Source organism: Trachypithecus francoisi, unplaced genomic scaffold, assembly GCF_009764315.1.
Source record: "Trachypithecus francoisi isolate TF-2019V2 unplaced genomic scaffold, Tfra_2.0 Lachesis_group17, whole genome shotgun sequence".
In the NCBI taxonomy this organism is placed as follows: Eukaryota; Metazoa; Chordata; class Mammalia; order Primates; family Cercopithecidae; genus Trachypithecus; species Trachypithecus francoisi.
In genome coordinates this window covers 4036038-4051671 of record NW_022681462.1, presented here as the reverse complement: position 1 = coordinate 4051671, position 15634 = coordinate 4036038, and the positions used below count along the sequence as shown (strand labels likewise).

At 45.7% G+C, this 15634-nt stretch overlaps 1 protein-coding gene across 4 annotated transcripts in view; it reads left to right on the top strand.

The window, feature by feature from the left end:
- Positions 1-13224: 13224 nt before the first annotated feature.
- AFF3 (AF4/FMR2 family member 3) overlaps positions 13225-15634 on the top strand; it is a 639560-nt gene continuing 637150 nt past the window's right edge. For 3 of the 4 annotated variants that reach the window (XM_033239033.1, XM_033239031.1, XM_033239034.1), the window contains exon 1: positions 13237-13355. The gene's annotated coding sequence lies outside the window, so the exon portion shown is untranslated. Of the gene's footprint in view, positions 13356-15634 lie in introns of all 4 variants that reach the window. The other variant, XM_033239032.1, reaches the window with a different exon arrangement.

Below are 15634 nucleotides of genomic sequence, written 5' to 3'. Positions count from 1 at the left end.
TTGTCTATGGCAGACTGAAAGTGCCAGAGAATTAATGCCTGTAGCAAGCAGCCTTCAGCTGATAAGATTTGGTTGAAATACTCACTATAAATGCTCCAGCTCTCCACCCCTGAGCTGAGCTGTGTGTTCTACGCTGGTTCCCAGGTCATTTCCCCAGAAGGTTTAGCTCCAGTTGGCCACAGTGCTTGACAGTACCCCCTTTGGGCTGCTTTCTTTTCCCTGTCTCTCTCCCCAACTCTCCTACTGGTATTTCCGTTACCTACCAAAGACGCTATTTACCCTGGAATCCTTGTCTCGGAGTCCACTTCTGGAGCAACGCAAACTAAGACTTTTGGCTTGGGCTAGTGCAGATGTGCCAGGACCTGGCTCCCAGAGAGCAACCAGAGGAGACAAGGAGACTCCAGAAATGAAAGGCTGAGGATGCATGAGGGCTTCGGGGCATGGGTCGTGGTCAGCCTTCCAGAGGGCCCTGTGACTGTTTGTTGAAGGGGTGATACATTTAAAAGAATCCTTTACACTACTGAGTGGTCTGTTTCCTATTTGGGTAGATACTAATAAGATAGCATCTTGAAAATAAGTGAAGAACACCAGCTACAAACCAGTGCTTCTCTTTGAAAGCAGAGCCTGTACTAAGCTTTTCATTAGGATGATGCGTTCTGCTTCCTTTGTCATTATTGTCCCATATTAACCAGCAGAATGTTCAAAAAGAGGAAAATTACCCTGAATGTATAGAACCAAGCAGATTTTGATCATTATTCTAGATGGCATTCATTTCAGATCTTCTGATAGACTTACAGAAGGAATCAGAAGTTAACTTTTTTTCTTAAGTCATTGAAAGTATGATACAATAGGGAGAGATTTTCAACTTAATTCCTTTCTGAAACTTTCATTGTGTTCATTAAACCTTGTAAGTCAGGTGATATTATGAAACTGGTGGTTAAGTTAAGGCTTAAAATCTTAATATTTTTTTCTTTTTTTTGAGACGGAGTCTTGCTCTGTCGCCCAGGCTGGAGTGCAGTGGTGTGATCTCAGCTCACTGAAAGCTCTACCTCCCAGGTTCACACCATTCTCCTCCCTCAGCCTCCCAAGTAGCTGAGGCTACAGGCGCCCACCACCACGCCCGGCTAATTTTTTGTATTTTTAGTAGAGACGGGGTTTCACCGTGTTAGCCAGCATGGTCTCAACCTCCTGACCTCATGATCCACCCGCCTTGGCCTCCTAAAGTGCTGGGATTACAGGCGTGAGCCACCGCACCCGGCCTAAAATCTTAAATTTTAAATATGTCTTCTCGCTTTAAAATGCCAGAAAGCATTTCTAGCGATCAAACTGCCCATCACTCCTAGCTAACTCAGTAAATTCACTCACACAGGCCGGGCGCGATGGCTCACGCCTGTAATCCCACCACTTTGGGAGGCCGAGGCAGGCGGATCACAAGGTCACGAGATCGAGACCACGGTGAAACCCTGTCTCTACTAAAAATACAAAAAATTAGCCGGGCGAGGTGGCGGGCGCCTGTAGCCTCAGCTACTCCGGAGGCTGAGGCAGGAGAATGGCGGGAACCTGGGAGGCGGAGCTTGCAGTGAGCCGAGATCCCGCCACTGCACTCCAGCCTGGGGGACAGAGCGAGACTCGTCTCAAAAAAAAAAAAAAAAAAAAAAATTCACTCACACAATATAGATGACACTTTTCTGTATGTGTGTACGTGTATACAAATATGCCCCGCCCCACCCCCCCAAGAAGTCCAATTTACCCTTGGTTCTGTTTCTACTCTTTTCTCAATAGAAGAGAACTATTCTGCTTCCTTTACAAGGGAAACTATAGAAGATTACATTAGCCTAGTAGTCATTGTCTGAATCACCACAGTTATGAGGTAATGTAGCAAGGGCAACTTATAAGATAGAAGGTCCATAACAAACTGACCACCTGTAAAGTTTGTTCCCATTCAGACATTCCTCTCCACTTCACATAAATCTACCGAGTCAACAAATCCACAAGTTTTAAGTCTGTATAAGAGGTATTTTTGTTTGTCCCTCCTGATCCAATTTCTCCCTTTCTGTTTTTTTTTTTTTTTTTTTTTGAGATGGAGTCTCACTCTGTCTCCCAGGCTGGAACGCAGTGGCATGATCTCGGCTCACTGCAACCTCTGCCTCCCGGGTTCAAGCAAGTCTCCTGCCTCAGTCTCCCGAGTAGCTGGTGTTACAGATGCCCGCCACCACGCCCGGCTAATTTTTGTATTTTTAGTAGAGATGGGGGGTCTCACCATGTTGGCCACGCTGGTCTTGAACTCCTGACCTCAAGTGATGCACCCGCCTCGGCCTCCCAAAGTGCTGGGATTACAGGCATGAGCCACTGCACCCGGCCTAATTTCTCCCTTTCTACCCAACTTTTTGTCCTGGGAAGCTGAACTTTATCAGTGTATTCGAGGGGCTCCTTTACTCTCTGGAATCCATTAGGGCTTGACCAGTGGGAGTCAGTGGCAGGAGACCAGAAGACAGGAAGAGAGTGAAATCAGGGCAGTTGCTCTCTCAGCTTCCTCTCAGCTGGGTTAGCATGAATGACTGTGACCTAAGTCACAGCCCCTTGGAGGCAGCTCTTCCCTCTGGTTACAGCTCTCTGTGTCACAGGTAGGTTGGGGGAGGGGGTTGTAATGGCTTCCTGCTGATGCTAACCCAGATATCCTTCAGCATCCTTTGTTTCCCCCAACCCTGCCCAACCGCATTTTGTAAGTTTTCTTGATTAAACTCTCCTCAATTATGCAGTCTGGGTGAGTATTGCCATCTATTCCTTGCAGGGGCCAGGGCTGGTACAGTTGGCACCACCTTGTTTGTCAGACAGTAGCACAAGGTCACACGATACAATGAAAGGGCAATGCAAGTCAATTGCACGGTGAAATAACACCTCTTGCAAAAGATGGTGGGATTTCATGAAGGAGACAAAAGTGATGTTGGAGAATTGTACGGATCACATGCAAAACTCTTCATCTGTTGTTTGGCAATTTCTCCAGTTATAAATGGAAAGGAAAACCAATGCTTAGGCATTGCAAAAGAAAGTGATTTTAATGCCAAAGGATCAAGAGGGGCATCAGGGAAATATACGAATGCTTTGCATCTATTTTTTTTTTTTTAAATAAAAGAGACACTTTCTATATGCTTGTGATGCAGCACTCTGTGTGAAGTAAAGGATGTCCTGATGAGCTACCCTACTCTTTTGTCAGGAATGTTGTACCCAAAAGCCACCCAAATACCACTCAGTTTGTTCCTTTTCTGTCTTAAGAGTTAGCACATACATAATTACAGTTAGAATGTACATTTTAATCAATGTAAGATAAACTTACTTTTATAACTTTCACTCTATTTATCAAGATAAAGTCACAATTAAACTTACTATTCCGGCCGGGCGTGGTGGCTCACGCCTGTAATCCCAGCACTTTGGGAGGCCGAGACGGGCGGATCACGAGGTCAGGAGATCGAGACCATCCTGGCTAACACGGTGAAACCCCATCTCTACTATAAAATACAAAAATTAGCCGGGCGAGATGGCGGGCGCCTGTAGTCCCAGCTACTTGGGAGGCTGAGGCAGGAGAATGGTGGGAACCCGGGAGGCGGAGCTCGCAGTGAGCTGAGATCCGGCCACTGCACTCCAGCCTGGGCGACAGAGCGAGATTCGTCTCAGAAAAAAAAAAAAAAAAAAACTTACTATTCCTCTATTGAGTGTGAAATTTTGGTCCTGCTTTAAGTGGATTTAAGTGGTGTTTTCCCAGGACCAGTTATCTCTGGCTCACGAGACCTTCTGAACATCCCTAGAGGAACCACAGAAGGCCATCTTGGGAGAGGCTGTTCCTTCCAAGATTTCTGAGGACCTTCCTTCTGAGTTGAGATTTGGCCTCCAGAATCACACAGCCTGTAGTTCGGGTTCCAGCTCCATCCTCTGCTACCCCTTTGGCCTAGCAAACTGTCACTGAGGCATTCTTTGAAACACTCAGCCCACGTTTCAGGCATATGGTAAACACTCAGCTCACAGTAGCTCCTACCAGAATTACTAGAATTATTGTAGTTGTGCCATTAGTAGTTCTACTTAACATGCGACTCTGTTCAACATAGTATCCATTTTACTAAGCTTCAACCTTTAAATATTGCTTGGTTTTTACCAGTTTCAGAATGATTAGATTTAAGAATGATACACTAATGGAACTAAAACAGGATCTCTATCTTAAAGAAAGTTATACACAATTCAAATAGAAATATCCAAACAAGAAAAGTAGCAAGAAATATCATCAAAGAGGAGTCTTTAAAAAACAGAAAAGGCAAACTAATTAAGACAATAAAAGTAAATGGGAGAAATTTCTTTTCTAAAGGGCAAATACCAGGTAAAACATAAACTCTAAGTAAGCGTCCAGGCTCCTAACATATAAATAAAAATGATAAAGAAATAATAAAATTTAAAGAATAAAGACTCTTAGGAAAATGCTAAACATAAAGGAAGCAGGGTTTATGGTATTTCTATGCAAACAAGTTCAAATTCAATGTAAAATACATTACAGTTATAATGAGAAATTGAATCATTTTGTAAATTGGTTAATCAATATCAAAAGTAAAGTTAGCAGGAAATTCATGTGCCCAAACACATAGCATCAACAGACAGAAAACAAAAATTGTAAGACAAAAAGTAATTAACAAACCCCAAAGGAAGGGCTGCAGTAACAAAGATGTATCAGCCAATGGCATATTGAGTTTGAAAATAATAGCAAACTCTTAGCTTCTGTTCTTTAGAACGAAATTTCCCAAGCAATAAGCACTCTTGTGCCAGAGGATCGCCTGAGTCCTTAGGTCATTTACAGGGCTTACAGCTGCTCAAAACTTGAGGTTGCCCACCTCCAGGTTGAGCAGCTTTTTCTGAGACTCCTTAATGACAGCCTAAGCTGACTGGAGTCTGACCACATGGCCCACAGTATGTCAGAGACAGACTGCAAGGAGCTACTCCCGGCTCTCTCCCCTGGACTGCATACATTTAGCACAGGCCAGGAAGTGTCTACCACCTGGGCATCTGATTCCACAGCCACCCAAAGAGATCTGCAGGGGCCCCTCATGGAGCAGATAAATTCATTAAGGGGTGCCCAAGGAGCAAGTCACACAGCAGGGATGAGGCTGGGCATCAGGGAGAGTGAGCAGGAACACGTCCAGGTCTCAGCCCTAAAACTCTGTCGTTATACACTTTGGAAATTTTTGTCCAGAAGTTTTCTAGGAGCAGGGCAATCCTCTTAGCAATGCATGCACAAACTGCAAATGAGGGCTTCACTGCTACTTTTTTTTTTTTTTTTTTTTTTTTTGAGATGGAGTCACGCTCCGTTACCCAGGCTGGAGTGCAATGGCGCGATGTCAGCTCACTGCAACCTCTGCCTCCTGGGTTCAAGCAATTCTCCCATCTCAATCTCCCAAGTACTGTTTTAAAACATTGATATGTAGCTTAGGTCAGTACAAAATCTATTCACAGTTCACAATTTCTTTCTTTCCTTTCTTTTCTTCAAATACAGGGTCTTACTGTATTTGTACTCAGGCTGGAGTACGTTGACCTAATCACGGCTCACGGCAGGTTCAACCTCCTGGGCTCAAGGGATCCTCCCACCACAGCCTCCCAAGCAGCTGGAAATACGGGCATGCACCACCACACCCGGCAAATGTTTTCACTTCTTGTAGTGACAAAACCTCACCACCTTGCCCAGGCTGGCCTTGAACTCCTGGGCTCAAGTGATCCTCCAGCCTTGGCCTCTCAAAGTGCTGGGATTACAGGAGTGAGCCACTGTGCCTGGCCCACAATTTATTTCAACAATGCATTTTTCAAGAAAAGTAAAAACACTATTAGATTCTTTAAACATAATTGTAACTGTTGTAACATTTTGCATGGTTATTTATAAGTTTATATTTTTCTGACCTGTTTGTGTAAACAGAGTTTGTGTCAATGGTAAAGAAGTATTTGAAGTATAAGAATAATTTGAAGAAATTATTCTTAAGAAGTCTTGCCTAGGAATTGTATGCAGCGTGTCACAAGAGAATTAAACATAATGTTTATGAAAATTTGGCATTTATTTGAAAATATTGCCGGGCGCGGTGGCTCAAGCCTGTAATCCCAGCACTTTGGGAGGCCGAGACGGGCAGATCATGAGGTCAGGAGATCGAGACCATCCTGGCTAACACGGTGAAACCCCGTCTCTACTAAAAAATACAAAAAACTAGCCGGGCGAGGTGGCGGGCGCCTGTAGTCCCAGCTACCGGGGAGGCTGAGGCGGGAGAATGGCGTGAACCCGGGAGGCGGAGCTTGCAGTGAGCTGAGATCCGGCCACAGCACTCCAGCCTGGGTGACAGAGTAAGACGCCATCTCAAAAAAAAAAAAAAAAAAAAAACATTATTTCCTAAAATAATATTTCAAATACATAAGGCCAACCAATAAAAATGAGACACACACACACCAAATATTGGCTAACGTTGTGAATTGAAAGCCATGTACCTGTTTAAAGCTCAGTAAGCCATTTAAAATTTATTTTGGTGATGTAATATAGCTAACCCTACATGGTATCAACTTAATGATTTTTTTTTTTTTTTTTTTTTTTGCCTCCTGACATGCTTTAATACCATGTATGAGGCCTTATCACTATCCTGTTTCTGTGCTTTCAGTATCTCATTTGTATGCAAATTCTGGGTATGCAACTTATTCTTTGGTAAATGCTACCAGCAGATTGAGTGTCTCTGTAATTATGCTCCATCCCTGTCAGCCTTATTTGTGTCTTATTATATCACTGCTGCAGTCCCTGCTTCATGTTCCAGTCATGAATTACATACGGAGTGGCCCAGGCAGCAATTTCTCTTACTGGTGATGCACTGCTCCACGTCTCTCCCCTGAATGCATTCCCCCACTTACACAATGTCTTTCTAAAATGCATGTGTGGGACTTGTGCCTCCTTTCCTTTTGTTTCTTTTTTAATCTACTTTTTAAAAAATTCCTTTAAGAGGAGGGGTTGCAGCCTCTAACCTCTGGGCTCAAGCTATCCTCTTGCCTCAACCTCCTGAGTAGCTGGGATGACAAGCCTATGCCACCACGCTTGCCTAATTTTTAATTTTTTATAGAGATAGGGTACCACTATGTTGCCCAGGCTGAGCTTGAACTCCTGGCTTCAAGTAGTCCTCCACTTCAGCCTCCCAAAGCACTGAGATTACAGGCATGAGCCACTGTGCCCGGTCTTAATCTACTTTTAAAACTAGATGTCATTTGGTTCTAACAGAGATACGTTGTTCAACTAACTAACTTAGCCTCTTCTCGTTTTCTGCCCAGTTTGATTTATGTGATTCTAACATATGAGGTAAAATCACTTTATATACATGTGTATGTTTTGGGTTGTTTATAGCAAGGCTGAGTAATCTAATGAAAATTTCATGTGGGACAGCCATGCCAGGAATAAACATTATGCATATAGATTTACATACAAATATAAACACAATGTGTACACCTGTCTTTACACATACATACAAGTGTATGTGAATGAAATGTGAGTGTGTGTGTGTGCACAGAGAGAGAGAGAGACTGTATGCTCTGGAGCAGTCATGCCTGTATTCGAACCCTAAATCTATTATAATTATAATTATGATTATGATTATGATTATTTTGGAGTTGGAGTCTAGCTCTGTCGCCCACGCTACAGTGCAGTGGTGCTATCTCCGCTCGCTGCAACCTCCACCTCCCAGGCTCAAGCAATTCTCCTGCCTTAGCCTCCCCAGTAGCTGGGATTGCAGGCACATGCCACCACGCCAAGCTAAGTTTTGTATTTTAGTAGAGACGGGGTTTCACCATGTTGGTCAGGCTGGTCTTAAACCCCTGACCGCAGTGATCCCCCTGCGTCGGCCTCCCATAGTGCTGGGATTACAGAAGTGAGCCACCATGCCTGGCCCCTAAATCTACTATTAATGACCTGTTTGACCTTGGGCAATTTCTTAAACATCTGTGCCTCATTTTCCTCATGAGGCTAAGATTAAATACATTCATGTAATCATGAAGTTAAATACACTAATGCATAGAAGTGCTTCACAGTGCGTAGTAAGCTTCCATCAATGACAGCTTTTTTATTATCACGTAGGATAAACAAGAGATATAAATATACACAGAACAGGCATTGATTAGATTCAATCCCCTGTTCACTCAGCCGAAATTTGGGGTACCTGCTGAGGGCAACCACCTTGTCAGCTGTGACGTGGGAGCCCGCAGGGTCAGTGAAGATGAAATAGGCCTCTGATGGACATTCACCACCCTCCTCCCTCCTTGCCCATTTCTGTACCCAACCTAGCACCAGGACAGCATGGGCCACCTGCACCCAGACTGGTTGGGAATTATAATAAATGGCCTCAGTTAGTTCTAACCAGTCCTCGCTCACCCACTACCACCTTAGCTGTCCCTTTGCTCAATGGGGATTTCCGTACACACGTCTCCGTCCCCTCCCAGCCTCACAAAGAAACTCACGCAGCCCCTTTGTGTCCTGGCCATCCTCATGCCCAGAGAGAGTGCAGGCTGTGTGGGCTTGTTTCCGGGATCCTGGAGGACAGGACAGGCGGTATTTCCTATGGTCTCATTCCCAATCACAGGGCATGATTCAGCTGCAAGATGCACTTCCTCCCTCCAGGAAAGCCAGAGGAACTTTACATGGTAAACAGGGAAACGGCCCAGGGGAGCTACAGCCGTAGACACAGCCCTTCTGGGGGTGGTGGTGAAGCCCCCGCTTTCTCCTGCTGGAGAAGTGGGGCCTGCTTGGTGCACAGCGTTCCTGCCGCCAACCTGCTTGGACACAGAGCATGGCCCTGAATCCTCCCACCATCCTCTAACATCACGCCTCGCTCTGCTGGCTCCCCAGGCTGTCTGGGCATCCAAAAGACCAGGACCAGAGGCTCATCCTACATCAGGACTATGACAAGTCTTCCAGACCTTTCTAGAAGAAAGCTACACCAGGAAAGGAGAAGAGTCCAGATACACCCAGCTATATCACTTCTGTAAAAAGCTTTGCAGTTTACGACCTGCTTTGGCAGCAACTGTGCCCCTGTGGGAGGATGGGTGTCGACTGGGCTTTCCGTGTTGCAGCTGAGGAAACTGAAGCTCCAGGATGTCACAGCTTGCTCGAGGTCACGCAGTGACTATTTGACCAAATTGGCACTAAGTTTGTTTTCCCCCACCAAAGTCTAGTAAACTTTTCATTCATTTATTCACTCAGCAAATATTTATTGAGATCCTACTATGTGCAACAGGTCCTGCAGAGACAGGCGTGGGCAGGGCCAGCACCACCTCAACCTCACAAAGCCTCCAGTCCCAGGCGGAAGACACACAAGTGACTAATTGATTGTAATTAAGTGTGGTGGGTGTTGCGGCAGAAGAAGTACATTTATTAACTGTTCTGCTAGATGGTCTGCCGGAGGCTGGAAATAATTTTAAATGAATGAATATTGTGACCAGTGCAGCCTCCAGGGACCTGCTGCTGCTCACACTGGATGTCTGCCTTCAGTGTGTCCAGCCGCTGGCCATGGCAGGGATGTCTGCATGGGGCAGATGGTGGCTGGCAGGCTGCTCTGAGTCCTCCCAGGCAGCTCAGGGGGAGCGAGGACCTCATACAAATGCACGGTGGCCAGACACAGCCTAGAGGGGTTGGTTGGAGTTTGGCGGGCAGCAGGGGATAAGTGGAGGACAACGTGGATGTGGTGTGGCTAGAGATGTCCACACGTAAGGAGCTCGCAGAAAGTGCATTCTCAGCACTTCTGTTTCGATTGTACACTAAAAAATTAACTATTTTTTTTAGAGACAGAGTCTTGCTCTGTCACCCAGGCTGGAGTGTGGTGGCGTCATCATAGCTCTCTGCGGCATCAACCTTCCCGGCTCAAGTGATGATCCTCCCACCTCAGCCTCCCGAGTAGCGGGTACTATGGGTGTGTGCAACCGTGCCCAGCTGATTTTTTATTTTTCATAGCAACAGAGTCTCACTATGTTGCCTAGGTTGGTCTCAAACTCCTGGGCTCAAGCCATCCTTCCACCTCAGCCTCCAGAGTAGCTGGGACTACAGGTGCATGCCACCATGCCTGGCTTTCTTTTTTTTCTTTTTTTGAGATGGCGTCTGGCTCTGTCACCCTGACTGAAGTGTAGCAGCATGATCTTGGCTCACTGCAACCTCCACCTCCCAGGCTCCAGCGATTCTCCTACTTCAACTTCCCGAGTAGCTGGGATTACAGGTGTGTGCTACCATGCGTGGTTAATTTTTGTATTTTCAGGACAGACAGGATTTCACCATGTTAGTCAGGTTCACCATGTTGGCCAGGCTGATCTCGAACTCCTGACCTCAAGCAATCTGCCCACCTCAGCCTCCCAAAGTGCTGAGATTACAGGCACGAGCCACCACGTCTAACCACCTAGCTATTTTTTCTTTAATTTTTAATTTTTTGTGCAGTGTCTCACTATGTTGCCTAGGTTGGTCTCGAACTCCTGGCCTCAAGCAATCCTCCTGCCTCAGCCTCCCAAAGCACTGGGATTACATGCGTGAGCCACCAATCCTGGCCAACCTTTTAATTAAAATGAAGACATTCTGCCTTAGAAGCAATAGCTCTCCTTGGTATGAAATTTATAAATTTTATAAGCCGATTACAGAATAGTGAGGTAAACAAACAGAATAACCATCGTGATAATCCCCACCACTTACTGAATACTTATGACATCCTTCATACACACTATGTTGTTTAATTTCTACAGTCACTCTGTGAGTGGGTACTATATAGACGAGGAAGCTGAACCTAACATCCCCAAGGTACCCTTGCTAGTAAATGATAGAGGCTGAACCCAAACCCAGGTCTTTCTGGAGGCAGAGCCCATCCTCCTGACTGTCAGATTGCACATAGTATCATCTAACATGAAGGCAATGGCTTCAGCCCGCACAGGTGCGGAATTCTACTCTGAGAGGAGCAGGACGGAAGGGTATTTAATACTCGTGGGGATATGCCAGGTGGCCAATGGAAGTGAAGGCACCCTGAAAGAGGAAAGAGCATGGGCAAAGCTGTGACCTAAAGCAGCTGAAAGCTCAAGAAACCATGAGTGGTGGTGGGATTGTTGGGTGGTGAGGAAGGAAGTGGTATCAAGGATGACAAGAGATGGTGTTGGGGAGTGGGCAGAGGCCACTGAATCCAACATCTCGCTTGCCCAGCTATGGAGCCTTGGGATTTTCCTGTGGATGACAGAGCCATTGAAGGGTTTCAGGACTGGTCGTCGGGTGAGGGGAGCGTACTGTCATCATTTTTGTAGTCTTTTACAGAGAAAATTTGGAGGCAGTTTGGAAAACACTCTAGAGCCTGACATGTGGGAGATGAGTTAGGAGGTCACGTGTCCCCACTTTTCTAATTTTGTATCTTCTTCAGCAAAAAAGTCTTTGCCGCCTATTCTGAGCAGATGTATGATTATTCACAAATGATATACAATACAACTGTATTCACACATTGCATGCCTTGAAACATACACAAAATGTAAACACTAAAAACATGACGTAAAAATAGATGTAAGTCTGGGAACTCGATGGAGGTGGTGGCTGCACAACATTGTGAGTGTACTCAATGCCACAGGATTCCCCATCTTAAAATGGCTCATTTTATGGTATGTGAGTCTTAATTAAATACAAAAACCAGACAAGTGTGGGTAGATAAACATTCAAGTCCTGTCTTCTCATCCTTCAGTGAACGGTCTGGTGTGCCCTGGGTGCACGTACCCCTTGGGGATTAGGGCAGTGATGAGAGGCAATGGAAGGAGGGCGTGGCTGCAGAGATGGGGACGAGAAAAAGGATCTGAGGAGTGACTGAAGAGGTAGAATGGGCAGGGCTTGGTGATGGAAGGTTGAAGAGTATTCAGGAAAGAGAAGAACGTGGGAAGCCTCCCCATTTCTGGTTTGGGTATAAGACAAAGAAAGGTTTTCCCCTTACCAGGGACATGAAGCAGCCAATACTGGGATAATTTCCCAGGGCTTGGGATAGGATTGGGTGGGGAAGTGTCTAGGTATCCAATCTCAGGATAAGGACGGGCCTGTTTGGATGAGGATAATGGAGGGTCAAACCTGAAGAAGCCAGATTAGCAGAGGCAAAGTGAGAGGTCAGAAGGTGGTAAACTCAGAAGGAGGTAGAGACCCGAGGAGCAAGCTGGGACCAGGCAGGAGGGAATTCACAGGCCACTTGATAAGCAATGAGGGGGGCAGAGGACAGAGCATGGTTTCACTGTGGCCAGTCCAACGGGAGGTGCTGGGAGATGTTCCAGGAGAACAGCAGAAACGTGGGACGCTATGGATGTGGGCTTGGCAAGTTGCATCTGGAGTTGAGGAGAGGCCACCCATGGAGAACAGGAACCACGAGGCGGAGAGTGGAGCTTGGGGAAGGGCGAAAATTAAGACCAAAGAATGGAAACCTGCCAGTGTGAGAGATTGCCTGGCAAAAAGCAGGAGAGGATGGAGTCATGGCGGCCCAGGCAGAAGTTCTGGGAGGAAAGAAATGGTCAACACTACAGGGAAGTCAAACACTGCAGGGGAGACAAATAAGACAGGAACTGAAAAAGCATCCATTGGTGAATCCCTGGTGTCATTAGTGAAAATAATTCCAGGCATGAATGGGGAGAGGGCAGGAAGCCCAGCTCCTATGGGTTGACTGATTGGGAGACGAGGAGGTAACACCCGTCACATAGGTCATGTAGAGCAGCCTTGGGACATCTGATTCCTCACCTAAGACTCTTCTTTCCTGGTATGGCTTTGTTCTAGAAAGGTCTGAAAGACTTGTCACAGTCCTGAGGCAGGATGAGCCTTTGGTCCTGATCTCTTGGATGCCCAGACAGCCTGGTAAACCAGCAGAGCTTTGGACAAGTTAAGCAGCCCATTGAAATCAACATTCCTGATAATCATATATCTAAGAGATTCCAAAATGTTCCAGGGATTCTTTTATGGGGTCCGCATAGGGTTAGAAAGCAGTGGAGTCAAAGGGCCTTCTCCCTTGGCCTCCATGGCCACCGTCCTCTGCTTTTGTCAGTTGGTCTACCCAGAGTAGAGTCCAGGTTCCTGCTTCCAGCCTTCTGGACCAGGCCCTGCCACAAGTGAGAGTTGGCCAGTTGGGTATCTGGTTTAGTCACTCGCCTCCACACTTTCACATCCTCTATCAACACCTGCACACTTGGGTTGTGACCACACATGCTCTTCCTGTTTGTACAGAAAGTGCCATTCAGAAAGCTCACCAGTGAGAAGACAGCTCCACGCTCAGCCTCAGAAGAAAGACGTTCAACAATTTACTGGGGAGAGAAAGAAAAGGAACGGGAGCTGAGAGGTAAGATCAAACTGGAGGGTGTGTGGGCCCTCTGGGATGCCTTGTGTGGAAGAGAGGTAGCTCCCACTTTGTGCCCTGAAAGGTAGCACTTCAAAAGCTGTGCCCATGCTCCACTGGGCAGGGCAGTGGGGAGCGTTCTTGGTCAGCCTCACCGAGATGGTCCAGGCCCTGGTGAACAGTCAGAGGGATTGAGAAGGAAGAGATGGGATATGACCAAAGTTGGTCGCTAAAGCCGTGAGAGTGTGTGTGTGTGCATGTGTGTGTGTGTGTGTGTGTGTGTGTGTGTGTGTGGTGGAGGGTGCACATAAAGAAGACATAACCTGGGTGTGAACATGCTCACACACACATGTATGATGCTGGCTGGGGCCTTATGAAAAGTGTGTCTTAACCTCATGTGGCCCATTAGCTATAACCTCAGAAAAAGAAACCATGACATGGCCACAGACTGGACCCCAGTCAATGGCCCCAGTGAGTGAGCTCACAAGGAGAGAGCATGGGCGGTTCCACCTAAGGCCACCATCACTCCTGCAGAAATGACTTGGAATAATGACCTCCTCACTGTTAGGGGCTAACCACTATCTTTGTATTCCTTGGATGGAACATTGTATATGTGTGTATTTATGTATGTGTGTGTGAATACACACATCATGTATTTATACACATTACATTGTGTGTATATGTGTTTATGTGTATATATACATATACACACACATATGGTATAATGCAATATACACAGTGACCGGATTTTTGAAACCAAAGAGAACTAATTGTAAGACAAAGGGTTTTTTTCCCTAATATGTGATTTCCTTGCTATTCAAGTCTCACAAATGTAAAAACGAAATAATGTCTACACATGCATTTCATAATTCCTTTTATTCAAAGGGGGGATCATTCAGGTAGCTAAAATCCAAGTGTTTACAATAACAAAGTGGTGGTAAACTCATTCTTTGAATGTTGATCGTGCAAACTAAATAATCCACCAAAAATATTGTCTCTGCCATTATTAAAAGTATGTGTTCCTTGGTGCAGAATTTAAGAATGTTCTAACTACAAGAGGGCCTTTTTACCTAGGGCTGTCCCAACTCACTGTTGAAGTGAAATGATTGCAGTGAAAGTAATACAGACATTCAATATTCTTAGTTTTGGTTGTGTTTCTGTCAACTGCTATTCCCTTGTTCTAGGCGTGACTTCACTTAGTGTTTAGTTGTGTTATGCATATTTATATTTGATTTGCATTCAGAATACAGAAAAATATATACATTGCTTATTTTCTAGATTTCGAGGTTTAAAGCCCCACTCTAACATGATGGTCTTGGGCAAGTCACTGTACATCTCTGCATCAGAGTTTCCACATCTGTAACACAAGTACAATAGTAGATAGTAGTCTTTCCTCTTAAGTAAGAATTAAATAAGCTAATACATTCAAAGTGCTTAGAAGAGTGCCTGGCACATTGAAAGGGCTCAGTAAGTATTAGCAGCTGTTATCATTGGTATTCACAGCTGTTATCATTGTCATCATCATCATCATTATCATCATCACTATCTTTTGTACAATTAAGCCATCAGACTCGAAGGGACATGGTAAAAGTTTGGGAAAGGTGGAAGGGGGGAGATGGTGTGTGTAAAATGGGTTTGGGAGGTGACACTTAAGGCCAGAGCAGTGACATTACAGTCCTTACACTGCAGCTACAGACAAGTAGTGAGCAGGAAAGAGGAAAAGCACAGAACACCCCTCCCTACGAGGCCTGCTTGTGAGAGGAACCTGCTCTGGAGCTCTGGGGGCTCGATCACATGTACTCATACACATCTTGTACAGCAAGCCAGGAAATAGGCACATGGGACGGTGACATCCAAATGATAGTACATCACATGCGTTCAGTGCCTCTCAGGTGTGAGACGTGGCGCTCGGCATTTTACACACATTTCATTGTTGTATCTGAGCCATTGCGATTATGCTTATTTTAGAGGAGAGACTGGTAGGTAGCCTAAGAGTGCAGAGCTGGGAAATAGCAGCGTTGGGATCTGGCCATCTCTAGATCCTGTGTCCCAATCCCCCACGCGTCACACCCAGAATACAAAGCAAGTAGTAACAAAACGTGACCAGTGAGGTCGTCCAGTTTCAGAGTTTAAGAAACAAGTCCAAAGTCACAGTGAAAGCTGAAGGCATGGTGAGGAGCTGGATGCTGGTTTCCAAATTCCAACCATCTTTTCTACACCACCACTCAGAGGAAGGGCCCGTAGTCTGATGTCCTGCCTATCAAGGTTGACAGCTATGGACC